This window comes from Diabrotica virgifera, chromosome 1 (genome assembly GCF_917563875.1).
Source record: "Diabrotica virgifera virgifera chromosome 1, PGI_DIABVI_V3a".
Classification (NCBI taxonomy): domain Eukaryota; kingdom Metazoa; phylum Arthropoda; class Insecta; order Coleoptera; family Chrysomelidae; genus Diabrotica; species Diabrotica virgifera.
Window position 1 is genome coordinate 172,888,102 of NC_065443.1, and position 14,783 is coordinate 172,902,884.

The window sequence follows — 14,783 nt, forward strand, 5'->3', positions numbered from 1 at the left end:
TATATATATATATATATATATATATATATATATATATATATATATATATATATATATATTGATGCACGTTAAGTTGTGACTTCCGGTATACAGAAGAGGCTGTCCGACTTCCACCTTTTCTACTAGGAATTATTTTTTAAAAATTGTGTATTTGGTAAAAGGGGGGCTTATAAAATGGGTCTACCTATTGAGGGGAAAGGATTTACCAAAATAAATTTTGTATATATATACGTATATACCGAAGCGTACAGCATACGTTATGGCTTCCATATATAGGGTAGTTCAAGGCGCGTTGTCACTTCCAGCGGTGTTGTCATATTTTGGAAGTCACAACGACTCGTCTGCTAGATTTACCTCCTATTTTGAGCGTAATGTGTGATCTTTTGAAACTTTTACTGTGAATACAGTTGTCTATGTTTTAAAGTTGTCTATTTAAATTAAAATATTGATATTCTTTTGATTATACAGGTTTACAAAAAAATACATTTCGGACTATTTGACGAAACCATATGACTAGGGGGGTTTTTGGGGTCGCTGGTTACGAATCCGGGGTTCGCTAACCTCTATCACGTCAGGTAAAGGTTATTTCAAGGACAAATCAAGATAAATCGACAGTCGCTCTGAAAAAGTATATTAGGAGGGTTTTGGGGTCGCTTATAACGAATCCCGGATCCGCTGACCTCTATCACGTGTAGCTGAAGGTCATTTCGAGGTCAAATCAAGATAAATCAACACAATCGCTGTGAAAAAGTATATTAGGGTGTTTTTGGGGTCCCTGATCACAAAACTGGGGCCCGTTGAGCTCAACCACGTCAGGTAAAGGCCATTTCAAGGTCAAATCAATTTTGTTAACTCCTCCTGATTTGAACTTGAAATTACCTTTACATGACGTAGTAGAGCTCAACGGACCGCAGTTTTCATGATCAGCGACCCCAAAACTCCCTATACTTTCAGAGCAATTGTGTCAATTTATGTTGATTTGACCTTAAAATGACGTTGAACTAGACGAGATAGAGGTCAGCAGACTCCGGATTCATCTTCAGCGACCCCAAGAACCCCCTAATATACTTTTTCAGAGCGACTGTCGATTTATCTTGATTTGACCTTGAAATGACCTTTATCTGACGCGATAGAGGTGAGCAGACCCCGGATTTGTGATCAGCCACTCCAAAAACCCCCTTGTCATATGGTTTCGTCAAATTGTCCGAAATTTAGTTTTTTTTTGTAAACCTGTGTTATTTATGATAATATGATTGATATTTATTTTAACAAAAATACTAATATATTATTATTGCTGTAAAATGGATTTATTGGAATTAATTAAAAAAGTGTTAATAGTAAGTCATTTATTTATGAAAATTATATCAAAAATGTTAATAAATAAATTTGAACTTATAGAAAATTTTAATATTTTAGATTTTATTACAGGCACCGTCCTTTTAATTTTTGATGTACCAATAATAATATGTAATAAAAAATTAAATGGCTAAACCCTCCAGGTGGGGATTACCCGCTAAAAAGCTATCTAGATCCATCTTTTTCGAGCAGATTTTTCCCAATCTGCTACTCGATACTATTGACTATGCTTCTCCATTTCTTTCTATCCTCTTTTGTTTTTCTGCTGGTCTCTAATTCCTGCCCTATATAAATCTTCCTTTAATTCCTGTAACCATTTATTCTAGTTCCTCCGCGTCTCCTTCTAACTCCGGGTCTCCATTGTAAAATTGAGTTTATAGTTGTTGCGCTACCTGCTCTCCATATATGCCCCAACAATCCAACTCTGTGCCCAAATCTGAAAATCTGGAATAATATCTACCCGGGTCGAAACATTTTTTTTTTAATATATGAAAATAGTTATTTATGAAACGGAGTGAGTGCTATACATCGCGTAAGTTCGCAAAAAGTACTTCACGCACAATTTCATACAATATTTTATCTACGATAAACAAATAAAAATACTGTAACTCTTCGTCACTGGAATTCATTTCTATTCTACAATTCTTAGAACTGTGACATATAAAAATTCTAATTTCTTTCAAACCACAAAACTGTCAAACTTTTTTTTTGTAATTTATTGCTCATTATGTCATCACCTCTCTTGTGCTCTGCACAAGAGATCTAAGGTTAGAGCTAAGAATAAGGTTGGCTAGGTGCTACGTTTTCTCGACTCTGTTTTACGGAATGGAAGCTTGGACCTTGAATGCGGCATCAATGAAAAAACTGGAATCATTCGAGATGTGGGTATATAGAAGAATTCTAAAAATATCATGGACAGAACACGTCACAAACAAAGAGGTTCTGAGAAAGGTGAATAAAGAAATGGAAGTCTTAAATACAATTAAAACCAGAAAATTGGAATATCTCGGACATATTACACGTGGAGAGAGATACAACTTGCTCCAACTCATTATGCAGGGAAAGATTCAAGGAAAAAGAAGCATAGGGAGACGCAGAATATCGTGGTTGCGCAACCTGAGAGAATGGTACGGATGTACATCAAACGAACTTTTCAGAGCAGCCGTCTCCAAGGTCCGAATAGCTATGATGATTGCCGACCTCCTTCGCGGAGATGGCACTTGAAGAAAAAGAAGGTGTCATCACCATGAAACGCGAAAGTTAAGAAAGAATATTTAATTATATGAAAGTGTGTCAAAAACAGTGAGAAAAAGTAAATCCCATTTAAAATACATTGTTACTTCATGCTTACTTTAAAGCACTGCTATCTATAATGACAGTTTTCACAAACTAAAAATTTATATATTATAATATGACATAGAGTAGATAAAAGTCATTTATTAATTATTAATTGATTATAGTCAGAAGAAAATTAGATCATGCACCCCTTGTTTTTTATAATTGTTAACATACTAAATTACATATCCAATAATTATTGTTATCCATTAAATAGATCGATGCAGATCGGCCTTATATCGGATCCTCTTCTATTAGTCCGTTCGCTGACGGTAAAATATTGCAAAACCCATAAATTTTAAAAAACCACTTAAGATTGACATGAAATTTGGCATACACATAGGTAACATATCAAAGAAGAAAATTGATGTTGTGCCGATGTTTTCTTTTGCCAAGCAGACATTCCGTTAACATTTTTAGTCACAACATAATAACTATCAATGTTAAAGTATTATTAGAGCAACGCGTTATGGTGTCATATTTCTTTTAATGACCGACACACAAAATATTTTAATGACGGATCCCACACTAGAACCAGATTTTTATTACCTACTGCTGATAAGGTAGAGTTATCAAATATCACTCGTTGTCATCTCTGTGTTAATTTGAAATAATAAAATATAAATATTGTAGTTTTGTATTCTAAAATATTTGGAAAAAATATCTATGTATTTTTTTTTTTCATTTAGGTACACATCATTTTAAGGGATTGTCCGGAAGAGTACAGGCTCAGTATATCGGCAAATGAATTTTGTTTTAAATACCGTCCGTATAGAGGAGGTGCTCGTTGGGGATAGGCGCAAAATCTTAGTCCAGTGCTAATTAAATGCATTAATTTTTTTCGAATTCTGAGAAAACTAATAAGTATTTTTGAAAAATTTAAACGCAGAATGGAAGCTTACATTATTACCGAGGGCAGAAAGTCCCTGAAAACTTATATAATGTTTATTTTAATAACTTATATACCTAATATATGTTTATTTTAATAAAGATAATGGGATGATAAAAAAAAGAGAAAAGTTAGTGTGATTTTTAATTTTGAATATTTCATTCAAAAGAAACTTTTTTTTATTCTAAGGGACTTTCGGTCCCCCGTAATAATGTTATCTTTCATTCTGGGTGTATGTTTTAAAAAATATTTATTAGTTTTCTCAGGATTCGAAAAAAATAAATGTATTTAAATAGCATTGGACAGAGATTTTGCGCCTACCCCCTTAGGAGAGAGTTTACTGTATTTTATATTATTACTAGAATTTATTACTTTAAACTTTTTATCGCTCTTGATTCATTTTATCGTGTATTTAATTCCATTCAATTGTAATTTTACATTCAATTTTTTTGTAATTTTTACACGTTTTATTACTTTCGAAATAACAATAACTATAAAATCGATTTTTCAGCCTACTTGGGTCAAAAAAATACACAATTTTCGGAAATTTCGTTAAATGAGTACATTTACCTACATTTCTTGTATTTAAGCTTTTAATAAGATTTTTAAAAATAATTTAGATTATTTAATAGATACATTCACCGGCACGAAAAACGGGCACCCCAAAAAAATGGGTCATTTTTGATGGCTCGTATCTCCTAAACCTATTCTCCGATTTAAGTATTTCTTTAATATGTTATAGCCTTATTCTTTAACTATATCGCTGTAATAATATTGTTTCTAGACAGGTAAATTATCATTGTATACTGGGCGTACCAATCAAACTGGTTTTTTTTTTTCAATTTTCACAACACTCTGTGGAATATTCTAGCCTTTATACAATATTGAAATTAAAACCCAACTATAGCCCCAGGTTTTCTTAATGTTCTGTTTGTTATTCATTCGCTTATGTTGGATAATAAAAAAGTTAGGGACTTTAACAATTAAACATGTTCTTTATCAATACATGGTGTTTCTAAATAAGTGCGACAAACTTTAAGGGGTAATTCTGCATGAAAAAATAATGATCGTTTACTTGATAAAGCTATGTCCGCAAATGCTTGCAAATATAAAATATTTTGCCAAACGATCATTATTTTTTCATGCAGAAATTACCCCTTAAAATTTGTCGCACTTATATTTAGAAACACCTGTATCGATAAAGAACATGGCTAGTTGTTAAAGTCCTTAACTTTTTTATTATCCAACGCAAGCGAATGAATAAAAAAACAGAATGTTAATAAAACCTGGAGCTATAGTTAGGCTTTAATTTAAATATTTTATAAAGGCTAGAATATTCCACAGGGTGTTGTGAAAATTGAGAAAAAACCCAGTTTGATTGGTACACCCGGTATACAATGAAAACTTACCTGTCTATCAACAATGTTATCATAGCTATATTGTTAAATAATAAGGCTATAACATATTAAAAACATTACTTAAATCGGACCAAAGGTTTGGGAGATACGAGACATCAAAAATTACCCATTTTTTTAGGGTGCCCGTTTTTCGTGCCGGTGAGTGTAGATTAAATTAGAAGTTCATTGTAAAAAAGGAAGTAAACAAAAACACGAGAAAAATGAATTTATATAAGTAAATAGGTAAGTAAATATTATAGATTGAAATAAGTACAGAAAATATATAATTATAGAGATATATAATCACTTATTGTACCTTCATTTAAGGCTAACTTTAAAAGTAAAGCAGATCTGCTATTATTCATGTTTAAAAACAAAAGGCACACAAAACACTAAGTACGATTAGGACCGCGAATCTACAACAGATAAATGTCTGGAAACCGTTACACAGGGTTGCCAAAAAACGGAAGTCATACCGAGCGGTGTGGTATACGGAAGACGCTACGCGTTGTGTACATAACCTGTATAGTAGCACGGGAGCGACACTAGCGCTGGTGATATACCGTCGAACTAAAATCTGATCTTATGAGTATGTTAGATACGATATGACTTCCAGCGAAATTTTTAATATAAGCCTTCTGATACCATCTAGTAGCCAAATTCGTAAAAATATAGGCAAAACGTTGTGACTTCCGAAATCGGAAGTCATAACGGTATATATGAAGTAACAACGTATTACGAGAATCTACTTTGGAAGTCACATGGATACATGTATCAATATATATATATATATATATATATATATATATATATATATATATATATATATATATATATATATATATATATATATATATATATTGATACATGTATCCATGTGACTTCCAAAGTAGATTCTCGTAATACGTTGTTACTTCATATATACCGTTATGACTTCCGATTTCGGAAGTCACAACGTTTTGCCTATATTTTTACGAATTTGGCTACTAGATGGTATCAGAAGGCTTATATTAAAAATTTCGCTGGAAGTCATATCGTATCTAATATACTCATAAGATCAGATTTTAGTTCGACGGTATATCACCAGCGCTAGTGTCCCTCCCGTGCTACTATACAGGTTATGTACACAACGCGTAGCGTCTTCCGTATACCACACCGCTCGGTGTGACTTCCGTTTTTTGGCAACCCTGTGTAACGGTTTCCAGACATTTATCTGTTGTAGATTCGCGGTCCTAATCGTACTTAGTGTTTTGTGTGCCTTTTGTTTTTAAACATGAATAATAGCAGATCTGCTTTACTTTTAAAGTTAGCCTTAAATGAAGGTACAATAAGTGATTATATATCTCTATAATTATATATTTTCTGTACTTATTTCAATCTATAATATTTACTTACCTATTTACTTATATAAATTCATTTTTCTCGTGTTTTTGTTTACTTCCTTTTTTACAATGAACTTCTAATTTAATCTACACTCATCGGCACGAAAAACGGACACCCTAAAAAAATGGGTAATTTTTGATGTCTCGTATCTCCCAAACCTTTGGTCCGATTTAAGTAATGTTTTTAATATGTTATAGCCTTATTATTTAACAATATAGCTATGATAACATTGTTGACAGACAGGTAAATTTTCATTGTATACCGGGTGTACCAATCAAACTGGGTTTTTTTCTCAATTTTCACAACACCCTGTGGAATATTCTAGCCTTTATAAAATATTTAAATTAAAGCCTAACTATAGCTCCAGGTTTTATTAACATTCTGTTTTTTTATTCATTCGCTTACGTTGGATAATAAAAAAGTTAAGGACTTTAACAACTAGCCATGTTCTTTATCGATACAGGTGTTTCTAAATATAAGTGCAACAAATTTTAAGGGGTAATTTCTGCATGAAAAAATAATGATCGTGTGGCAAAATAATTTTATATTTGCAAGCATTTGCGGACATAGCTTTATCAAGTAAACGATCATTATTTTTTCATGCAGAATTACCCCTTAAAGTTTGTCGCACTTATTTAGAAACACCATGTATTGATAAAGAACATGTTTAATTGTTAAAGTCCCTAACTTTTTTATTATCCAACATAAGCGAATGAATAACAAACAGAACATTAAGAAAACCTGGGGCTATAGTTGGGTTTTAATTTCAATATTGTATAAAGGCTAGAATATTCCACAGAGTGTTGTGAAAATTGAAAAAAAAAACCAGTTTGATCGGTACGCCCAGTATACAATGATAATTTACCTGTCTAGAAACAATATTATTACAGCGATATAGGTAAAGAATAAGGCTATAACATATTAAAGAAATACTTAAATCGGAGAATAGGTTTAGGAGATACGAGCCATCAAAAATGACCCATTTTTTGGGGTGCCCGTTTTTCGTGCCGGTGAATGTATCTATTAAATAATCTAAATTATTTTTAAAAATCTTATTAAAAGCTTAAATACAAGAAATGTAGGTAAATGTTCTCATTTAACGAAATTTCCGAAAATTGTGTATTTTTTTGACCCAAGTAGGCTGAAAAATCGATTTTATAGTTATTGTTATTTCGAAAGTAATAAAACGTGTAAAAATTACAAAAAAATTGAATGTACAATTACAATTGAATGGAATTAAATACACGATAAAATGAATCAAGAGCGATAAAAAGTTTAAAGTAATAAATTCTAGTAATAATATAAAATGCAGTAAACTCTCTCTTAAGGGGGTAGGCGCAAAATCTCTGTCCAATGCTATTTAAATACATTTATTTTTTTCGAATCCTGAGAAAACTAATAAATATTTTTTAAAACATACACCCAGAATGAAAGATAACATTATTACGGGGGACCGAAAGTCCCTTAGAATAAAAAAAAGTTTCTTTTGAATGAAATATTCGAAATTAAAAATCACACTAACTTTTCTCTTGTTTTTTCATCCCATTATCTTTATTAAAATAAACATATAGGGTAGGTGGGGGCAAAGGTACGCATTTTCTAAATTTTCATCTCTAGTGAATCTCCTAATGCTTGAATTGGCACGGAGTATAGATGAAAGTGAAATTGATACATTTTGTAATCATATTAGGCAAGTGGAAATTCTTCAATATCATTTTTGTAGTGTTGATAACTTTTTGAAAAAAAAATGTAAATGCGTACTTTTGCCCCATTCAATGGGGCAAAAGTACGCATGTGCGTACTTTTGCGGATTTGGGACATTTTGCAATTAAGCTAAAAGTAGCTGATAGATTATCAAGCTCAACTTGATATTCATTTTGAAGATTGACTTGAAACATGCATTTGCCAAGTCTACCTCACTGGGGGCAAAGGTACGCACTGCGGACGTTTGCCCCGTTTGTGTGCATTTTGTAGGAGTACTTTTGCCCCATCCGGCAACCAATAATATATATAACCTCAATATCAAACTATGCACATGTGAACTTCAAACTGTCATGTGGAAGAAGTCTTCTAACAATACACTTTCAACATGCCTAACCAATAATAATCTGAGTGTGAAAGATTAAGAATTGGACTCAATCAATTTTTAAGAAAAATTAGATCAAAAGGTACAAAAATCATTTTTACCTCATTTTTGTTGTTATATTCGCCCTGATTGCGCCAAAGTTTCTCATCCAATGCTACTGAGTAGTACACACATATGCAACAAGATGCTGTCGCCAACATATAAGAAGTTACTGAAAAATGTAAGTGCGTACCTTTGCCCCGTGCGTACCTTTGCCCCCACCTACCCTATTAGGTATATAAGTTATTAAAATAAACATTATATAAGTTTTCAGGGACTTTCTGCCCTCGGTAATAATGTAAGCTTCCATTCTGCGTTTAAATTTTTCAAAAATACTTATTAGTTTTCTCAGAATTCGAAAAAAATTAATGCATTTAATTAGCACTGGACTAAGATTTTGCGCCTATCCCCAACGATCACCTCCTCTATACGGACGGTATTTAAAACAAAATTCATTTGCCGATATATTGAGCCTGTACTCTTCCGGACAATCCCTTAAAATGATGTATGAAAAAAAAAATACATAGATATTTTTTCCAAATATTTTAGAATACAAAACTACAATATTTATATTTTATAATTTCAAATTAACACAGAGATGACAACGAGTGATATTTAATAACTCTTTACCTTATCAGCAGTAGGTAATAAAAATCTGGTTCTAGTGTGGGATCCGTCATTAAAATATTTTGTGTGTCGGTCATTAAAAGAAATGTGACACCATAACGCGTTGCTCTAATAATACTTTAACATTGATATTATGTTGTGACTAAAAATGTTAACGGAATGTCTGCTTGGCAAAAGAAAACATCGGCACAATATCAATTTTCTTCTTTGATATGTTACCTATGTGTATGCCAAATTTCATGTCAATCTTAAGTGGTTTTTTAAAATTTATGGGTTTTGCAATATTTTACCGTCAGCGAACGGACTAATAGAAGAGGATCCGATATAAGGCCGATCTGCATCGATCTATTTAATGGATAACAATAATTATTGGATATGTAATTTAGTATGTTAACAATTATAAAAAACAAGGGGTGCATGATCTAATTTTCTTCTGAATATAATCAATTAATAATTAATAAATGACTTTTATCTACTCTATGTCATATTATAATTGATAAATTTTTAGTTTGTGAAAACTGTCATTATAGATAGCAGTGCTTTAAAGTAAGCATGAAGTAACAATGTATTTTAAATGGGATTTACTTTTTCTCACTGTTTTTGACACACTTTCATATAATTAAATATTCTTTCTTAACTTTCGCGTTTCATGGTGATGACATCTTCTTTTTCTTCAAGTGCCATCTCTGCGAAGGAGGTCGGCAATCATCATAGCTATTCGGACCTTGGAGACGGCTGCTCTGAAAAGTTCGTTTGATGTACATCCGTACCATTCTCTCAGGTTGCGCAACCACGATATTCTGCGTCTCCCTATGCTTCTTTTTCCTTGAATCTTTCCCTGCATAATGAGTTGGAGCAAGTTGTATCTCTCTCCACGTGTAATATGTCCGAGATATTCCAATTTTCTGGTTTTAATTGTATTTAAGACTTCCATTTCTTTATTCACCTTTCGCAGAACCTCTTTGTTTGTGACGTGTTCTGTCCATGATATTTTTAGAATTCTTCTATATACCCACATCTCGAATGATTCCAGTTTTTTCATTGATGCCGCATTCAAGGTCCAAGCTTCCATTCCGTAAAACAGAGTCGAGAAAACGTAGCACCTAGCCAACCTTATTCTTAGCTCTAACCTTAGATCTCTTGTGCAGAGCACAAGAGAGGTGATGACATAATGAGCAATAAATTACAAAAAAAAATTTGACAGTTTTGTGGTTTGAAAGAAATTAGAATTTTTATATGTCACAGTTCTAAGAATTGTAGAATAGAAATGAATTCCAGTGACGAAGAGTTACAGTATTTTTATTTGTTTATCGTAGATAAAATATTGTATGAAATTGTGCGTGAAGTACTTTTTGCGAACTTACGCGATGTATAGCACTCACTCCGTTTCATAAATAACTATTTTCATATATTAAAAAAAAATGTTTCGACCCGGGTAGATATTATTCCAGATTTTCTGATTTGGGCAAAGAGTTGGATTGTTGGGGCATATAAGGAGAGCAGGTAGCGCAACAACTATAAACTCAATTTTACAATGGAGACCAGGAGTTAGAAGGAGACGCGGAGGAACTAGAATAAATGGTTACAGAAATTAAAGGAAGATTTATATAGGGCAGGAATTAGAGACTAGCAGAAAAACAAAAGAGGATAGAAAGAAATGGAGAAGCATAGTCAATAGTATCGAGTAGCAGATTGGGAAATATCTGCTCGAAAAAGATGGATCTAGATAGCTTTTTAGCGGGTAATCCCCACCTGGAGGGTTTAGCCATTTAATTTTTTATTACATATTATTATTGGTACATCAAAAATTAAAAGGACGGTGCCTGTAATAAAATCTAAAATATTAAAATTTTCTATAAGTTCAAATTTATTTATTAACATTTTTGATATAATTTTCGTAAATAAATGACTTACTATTAACACTTTTTTAATTAATTCCAATAAATCCATTTTACAGCAATAATAATATATTAGTATTTTTGTAAAATAAATATCAATCATATTATCATAAATAACACAGGTTTACAAAAAAAACAAAATTTCGGACAATTTGACGAAACCATATGACAAGGGGGTTTTTGGAGTGGCTGATCACAAATCCGGGGTCTGCTCACCTCTATCGCGTCAGGTAAAGGTCATTTCAAGGTCAAATCAAGATAAATCGACAGTCGCTCTGAAAAAGTATATTAGGGGGTTCTTGGGGTCGCTGAAGATGAATCCGGAGTCCGCTGACCTCTATCTCGTCTAGTTCAACGTCATTTTAAGGTCAAATCAACATAAATTGACACAATTGCTCTGAAAGTATAGGGAGTTTTGCGGTCGCTGATCATGAAAACTGCGGTCCGTTGAGCTCTACTACGTCATGTAAAGGTCATTTCAAGTTCAAATCAGGAGGAGTTAACAAAATTGATTTGACCTTAAATGGCCTTTACCTGACGTGGTTGAGCTCAACGGGCCCCAGTTTTGTGATCAGGGACCCCAAAAACACCCTAATATACTTTTTCACAGCGATTGTGTTGATTTATCTTGATTTGACCTCGAAATGACCTTCAGCTAGACGTGATAGAGGTCAGTGGATCCTGGATTCGTTATAAGCGACCCCAAAACCCTCCTAATATACTTTTTCAGAGCGACTGTCGATTTATCTTGGTTTGTCCTTGAAATAACCTTTACCTGACGTGATAGAGGTTAGCGAACCCCGGATTCGTAACCAGCGACCCCAAAAACCCCCCTAGTCATATGGTTTCGTCAAATAGTCCGAAATGTATTTTTTTGTAAACCTGTATAATCAAAAGAATATCAATATTTTAATTTAAATAGACAACTTTAAAACACAGACAACTGTATTCACAGTAAAAGTTTCAAAAGATCACACATTACGCTCAAAATAGGAGGTAAATCTAGCAGACGAGTCGTTGTGACTTCCAAAATATGACAACACCGCTGGAAGTGACAACGCGCCTTGAACTACCCTATATATGGAAGCCATAACGTATGCTGTACGCTTCGGTATATACGTATATATATACAAAATTTATTTTGGTAAATCCTTTCCCCTCAATAGGTAGACCCATTTTATAAGCCCCCCTTTTACCAAATACACAATTTTAAAAAAATAATTCCTAGTAGAAAAGGTGGAAGTCGGACAGCCTCTTCTGTATACCGGAAGTCACAACTTAACGTGCATCAATATATATATATATATATATATATATATATATATATATATATATATATATATATATATATATATTATCGGTTTACAACGTTCTCTGTCTTCCGATACCCGCTCGCCATTCCTCTCTGTCCGCACATTGATCTACTTGCAGACCTCTTTCATCCATGGCTTTGTTTATTCCTCCCTGCCAACTTTTCCTCGGTCTACCTCTTCTTCTTCTACCTTGCGGTTTCCAGTTTTGTATTTGTTTTGGGATTCTGTATAAATTTAAAATTTGGGATTTTGTATAAATTGTAAAATTCCCTCATCTTCCTTAGTCTCAGCATCCGTTATGGCTTGCAAATTGTAGAAGCCTCGGAGGTATAACCAGAGAAGGTTCCCATTGTTTTCAGTCTGGTGGGATGTAGAATAACATTATGTTGTTTTATATGCCATTGGATTGAAAACTTAGTCTTTAAACAAATGTTTAAGATGCTTGGTAAAAAAATTCTTCTAATAATTTAATTTTATCTGAATCATTTATATTGACAATTCAGACATACCTATATTATACATTTTAAAGTAGACTACTTTTAAATGATGTTGCCAATAATTATGAGTTGCGTTCCTGGGACGACTTTATTGGAAGAGAGTACATTCGATTACATGAAATCAAGTTTAACTTAAGAATATCCGTCAGAAAAATCATAAAATGGGATTTGTCTTGAAAAATACAACCCCATGCAATGATAACAGTAAAATTCTCTTGTTAGTGATTCCATAGGAAGGCACGAGGAAAACCCAGGAAGGGGACCGTGTATTACGTAACGCAGGTTGGGGGGGGGGGGGGGGGTCAAAAATCTAAACTCTAAAATACTATTTTAAGTAATATTATTTATATATATATATATATATATATATATATATATATATATATATATATATATATATATATATATTTATGTATTACCTATTAGATAATATTGTTTATTTGAAAATAACATTGGTGCATATAAAATCAGAATTTAATGTTATCTAATTTTGAGAGTAAACTGAATGTAAGACAAAATACTTACCATGTCGTGATAGTATCATAAGGCTTCTTGTTCTTGCTGTTTTTTTCTAGTGATATTCTGTTGATTTTATGTAATCGAATGAACTCTCTTCCAATAAGTCCTCCCAGGGACGTAACTCATAAATATTGACAATATCATTTTAAAGTCGTCTACTGTAAAATGTAGGTAGGTATATTATGTCTGAATTGTCAATATGAATGAGTAAAGAATGATATATGAGTATAATGAATGAGTAAATTATTCGACTAATTTTTTACCAGACAACATAAACAAAATTTGTTTAATATATTACGATTTTATATTTTGATAACGACTTCCGAAGTGGAAGTCGAAACGTCAAATAAATTAAATTTCCAACTTAAATTCTTGCTTATTTTCCAAATAATAGTAAAATGTATAAGATGTGACAATGAAATAGCATCAGGACAATATAAGTTGCTTATTAAGGATTGCTGGAAATAAATAGGTACCTACTTAAGAGTTAAGTTTAAAATATTTAAAATCTTTGTCATTTTTATCATTTCTACATTTTATTAAATTATGTTAGTTAATAGATCGAAGAAGAATAGAAGATCGAATGGGCATCAATGAGCCTCACGGAAATAAAATAGTAACATACCTTATTTAAAATTTCTGAGCAATTCAGAAAAATGGTACCATAAAAATCTTCGGTGTAATCCAGCAAGTTAATCGTATACCAACGGAAAATAACAACCAATATCAAAAGTTACATTATATGTACACAATACACATTTTGTCACTAAAAAAACGACCGCGTGTTTGTTTGTTCAAGACGGTATAAACTTATCCTACAGAAAATATCACAACATTCTACACGTCGTCGTCGTAATAATTTTGACAAACTACCTGCCACCTGTTGGCGAGTAATATATCCGAATCGACTGGAACTAGCTAACGTTGAGGTCATACGCGCTTGTGTTTGTGGAACGGACTAAACGGTTGGACGATTGTGGGGCTTTGAATTTGAAAAGAAATACAGAGTACTCGGTGGGGTTCTACTTTCATTGGCGGAGGTACAGAACTATCGATAACAATATTGTAATCTCTGATACAATTTATAATAATTACATAATATGTCAATTTTTACAACAAGTTGATGTATAAATATTTTGAATGATAAGGAGAATCTGAAATTTATATTTCAAAATAAACTGCTCGTCAAAAGTTAAGCATATTGGTATCTATTATTCTTATTCAAATAAAACTTTTGCTACCGAAAAGTTTGGTTATTTTCATATATATCAAATGGAAGTAAACAGTCCCATTAAATCCCTTCTGTTATTCACAAAAAATTATCAGTACATTTTTATCAAACTCATTTAGAATTTAGAAGAAAATGGGGACGATAAGAAAAATGACAGGGGTGACATATTAGTAGAATTCTGTCAGCAACATGAATATGTAATTACTAAAACCT

At 32.4% G+C, this 14,783-nt stretch overlaps 1 protein-coding gene across 1 annotated transcript in view; it reads right to left on the reverse strand.

The window, feature by feature from the left end:
- Positions 1-14,318, reverse strand: part of LOC114340291 (uncharacterized) — a 903,606-nt gene extending 889,288 nt beyond the window's left edge. Inside the window, exon 1 of the mRNA XM_050641761.1 lies at positions 13,965-14,318. The gene's annotated coding sequence lies outside the window, so the exon portion shown is untranslated. The remainder of the gene's footprint in view (positions 1-13,964) is intronic.
- Positions 14,319-14,783: the final 465 nt, after the last annotated feature.